The sequence below is a fragment of the Nycticebus coucang genome, chromosome 12 (assembly GCF_027406575.1).
Source record: "Nycticebus coucang isolate mNycCou1 chromosome 12, mNycCou1.pri, whole genome shotgun sequence".
Taxonomy (NCBI): Eukaryota; Metazoa; Chordata; class Mammalia; order Primates; family Lorisidae; genus Nycticebus; species Nycticebus coucang.
The window spans coordinates 76,753,143-76,757,587 of record NC_069791.1 but is presented as its reverse complement, the minus strand read 5'-3'; positions in this window follow the sequence as shown (position 1 = coordinate 76,757,587).

Genomic DNA, 4,445 nt, shown 5'->3' with positions numbered 1-4,445 from the left:
GGAGGGAGGGCTATTGGTGAACATGTTCATTACCATGCAAAGGTGAAGCTGCCATCCTGAGCAGAAACTGGTGTTTGACCGACCCAATAGCCTTCACCCTTCTCATTTCCTCTGCCACCTTCCAATACAGGGGCCAAAAGAGTTAATGATATTTCCTCAGCTTCCACTGCAGCTAGGCGTGGCCATGATGTCACCAGGTGATAGCCACTAACCTTCAGACTTCATGTTCAGGGAAGAAAATAAATTCCCTTTGAAGGCCTCTGAAACTTGAATGTGATTGAAATCACTTGGATGGCTTGTTACAGTACAGATTGCTGGTTCTGATTCTGTAGTTGTGGGTAGAGCCTGAGAATTTTCTTTTCTTTTCTCTCTCTCCCTCTTCCTTTCTCTCTCTCTCTAATTTTCTTTCTTTCTTTCTTTTTTTCTGAGACAGAGTCTCATTCTGTTGCTTGGTTAAGTGCAGTGGTATCATCACAGCTCACTGCAACCTCAAACTCTTGGATTCAAGTGATCCTCCTGCCTTAGCCTTCTGAGTAGCTGAGACTACAGGTATCTGCCATGATGGCTAATTTTTCTATTTTTAGTAGAGACAGGGTCTTGCTCTTGCTCAGGCTGGTCTCAACTCCTGAGCCCAAACAACACTCCTGCCTTGGCCTCCCATCCACTGTACCTGGCCGAACAGTTTCATTTCTAACAAGTACCCAGGTGATGCTGCTGCTGCTGGTCTGAGGACCAGACACTGAGAACCACTGGTTTAACTCACTGTAGGTCAGGACCACAATTATTTGCAGTTGAACATAATCCTAACCAATACCATGCCATATCCAAGACCAGAGACAGTGACAGGGACACCTCAACAGATATCAGAAGGAAGGATGACCATGCCTGAAGATTGGACCAAATGTTCCATCTTGAAAGATAGATTCACAAATCTAATGAGGGTGCAGGTCCAGAACTCAGATGCCCCAACCAGGAACCAGGGTGGGGCATAAAAGAAGAACTCTGACTTAACTGGCTCAACATGTATTGGCAAGATTAAGTTTTTAGCTCCAGGGAAAAATGGGGGGTTGGGATAGAAATTAACTTCCACTCAAAAAAAAAAAAAAAAAAAAAGAAAAGAAAAGTAAAAATTCCTTGTACTCCTCTGAGAAAATGGCTTGAAAATTCATCCTTACATATTCAATAGGGTCTTCTTAATTTTGGGGAGGGAAAAAAAGGAAAGCCCACAGGGAAGTATTAAATGAGTAATGTTCAACTTAATTTACTGTTTATGATTTTTAGATGAGTGAAAATTGACTGTAATTGGCAGCCTGAAGGAGGATAGTTTAAAAATTCATTAAAGCACATGCAGGTCAAATTCACAAAAGAGGTTGCACCAGAATCCTTCCTAAGTAGAATCTCAAAGTCCCAAGCCCCTTGTATCCCTGTTTCAAACTATTTGATACAACAGAATGTTGGCATAACGAAATTATTTGTGCATTTTCTTCTGATGGGATTTGACCTGTATTATATGATACAATGTGTACCAACACACTTTCCTAATTGAAAAACAAGACTTAGTGAAACATGGTATAATGAAATGTCAAGGAAATGTGACCCATTTCCTCATACAACATATGGATGTGCCAAGCACTGGCTGTAGGGTGGGGTGTGGTGGGAAGGGTATGAAGGTGAAGGACATGAAGGCGTCAAAGAAGAGCGATTCCAGGCAAAGGGGAAAAGTCTTGAGGCAGGAGAGTCTGGGGAGAGGTTTCTAAAGGGGTAGAGGGAGATAGAGAGGTGCGGAGGCCAGATGGGCGAGCCTGAGAGGCTTCATGGAGACGTGTGCTTTTGAGTCCTATGCTGGGAAGACTTGCAAGTTTTTCTTTTCTCTTTTTTTTTTAGAAGAGAGGAGGTACAATTCCAAGGCAGCAAGAGAAAGGAAAAGTTAAGTCAATTAGGGACGGAGAAAAAGCAAATAGGAAGTGGCGTATTAGGAAGTTGGCTAAGAGAACACACAGTGGGTTGCTTGGTCTGGGCACCTGGGATTATGGCACAGAGAGTGGCCCACCAAGGAGTGATGGGGGCGAGCTCATGTGCTGGCTCGTTCGTACCTTCTGTCTCTCTTTGGTCAGAGCAGACCTCACAAGGTGAGAACTCCTGGCACTCTTGGGCTGTGTAAGCAGGGACCCTGGAAAAGCTCCAGCCTGTGCATAGTGCTATTTCTGAGCCTGGGAGTGGCCAGCCTCCTTGGCTTCTGATGGACTGGCTGGGGAACTGGTTCCACTATAGCTCTCACTGTGCGAGTGGAACAGAGGCCATGCCTTGGAGGGTCTTCACCCCAGAGGAGACAATCCCCACTAGAGCTGTCTATTTAGCAAGCAGCTTAGAAACACATAAGAAAGGACAATGTATACCTTCAGAAGGGTTTTATTTTTATTTTATTTTTTTGAGACAAAGTGTCACTTTGTCGCCCTGGTAGAGTGCTGTGGCCTCAGCTCACAGCAACCTCAAACTCCTGGGCTCAAGCGATTCTCTTGCCTCCTCCTCCTGAGTAGCTGGGACTACAGACGCCCATCACAATACCTGGCTGTTTTTAGAGACTGGGTCTCACTCTGGCTCAGGCTGGTCTTGAACCAGTGAGCTCAGGCAATCTACCCGCCTCGGCCTCCTAGAGTGCTAAGGATTATAGATGTGAGCCACTGCACCCAGCCCCTTTAGAAGAGGTTTTAAGCAAAAGTTTGGGTGGGGGTTGAGCAGGTACAGTTGTGTATGTGGTGTGTGACACAATCAGATTTTTTCTTTTTTTTTGAAACAGAGTAGTGGCCTGTTGCTCTGGCGAGGGTGCCATAGCATCAGCCAATGTCACAACAACCTCAAACTCTTGTGTTTCAGTGATCCTCCTGCCTCAGCGCCCCGAGTAGCTGGAACTACAGGCTCCCACTACCACACTGGGCTAATTTTTCTATAGTTAGTAGAGATTGGAATCTTACTCTTGCTTAGGCAGGTCTTGAACTTTGGAGCTCAAGCAATCCACCTGCCTCAGTCCCCCTGAGTGCTGGGATTATAGGGATGAGCCATCATGTCCAGCCCCAGATACGTATTTTGAAAAGATGATTCTGTTGTAGTTTCAAATGTGACCATATTGACAAGAGACTCCCTACCTGCCCATGTTTGGACAACCCTATTGGTTAGAAAACAATTCCTTATATAGCCTGCAATATCTTCGGATGTGTAAAGATAACACAGCACGGACCCAAATGCTTTCTGAAGGCTGAAGAGACCCTGATCCTCCACCTGTTTCTAATTCAACTTTACCTGGTGTCCCCTCACCACCTGGTCTTTTCCCTCAGCGCCTGTTATAATCTGGCCCCTGAAATGTGAAACTCAGCATGAACCCAGGACTGAAGCATGATCTGTCTAGACTGCATGGATCACTTCTCTCATTCTAGAAGCTATTCTTTTAAGTGTAAGCTAAGATTATGCCAATTTTTTTGGCAGTCAGATCATGCTGTTGACCTGTGCTGAGATTACTGACAACTCTACCTCCCCAGGCTTTTCATATAAACTATAACCACACATTGCTCTCTCTTCTTGCACCTGTGCCTTTTGGACCCAAGGCCAGACCCTTACATTTGTTCCGATTAAATTTTATCTTGTTAAACCCCAGTTCATCACTCTTTCCTGTCAAAAGTGCCTGGAGTCCTTATTAGGTTTTCCAAAATATATGCTGTACTCCCACAAATTCCACCCATCATTCTACACATATTTGAATGCCTTTTTTGCGTCAGCTCTGTTCTTGATGTGGAGGATTTAGACATGTTTAAGAGGCTGTCACTGCCTTCAGAGAGCTCATGGACACATGAAAAGGCAAATATGATTCTGTGCATTGGGTGCAAGAAAAGATGCAGTGGGTTTTATGGCAGCAGGTAGAAGAGCTCCCTAATCTAGACCGGGATGAGGAATGGGGCACAGGGGAAGGTTCCCCTGCAGAGATGACATCTGCAATAAATCCTGCATGAAATGGAGAGCTGAAGATGTCGAATAGTTTAGGGCATTGCAGGAAGAGGGTAAAGCCTCAGAGGCAGGAGAGAGGGTGTTACATGGGAGAACCTGCAAGCACTTGGGGAATGGTAAGGCCAGATCATGAAACGCTGAGGACTTTGGACTTCATCCTGGGGCAGTGGAGAACCAGCAAAAGGGCTTTATGCAGGGGAATGATATATATAGATTAGAGTGGGCTGCATGTGGAGAGGACTGAGCACACGGCACACATCTGGAGGTGTAGAGGGCAGTGGAACTGCTGCAGTGCTACTGGTGGGAGTTGATGGGGGTGGTGGTTAATACTAGGTGGTGTGAATGGAGAGAAGTGTATAAATCCTGGATCGACTAAATAAACCTTGGTAATGTTTGGAAGGAAGGAGTGAAGGTTAATGCCTGCAGTCTTGGCCTTGACACCTGAGTAC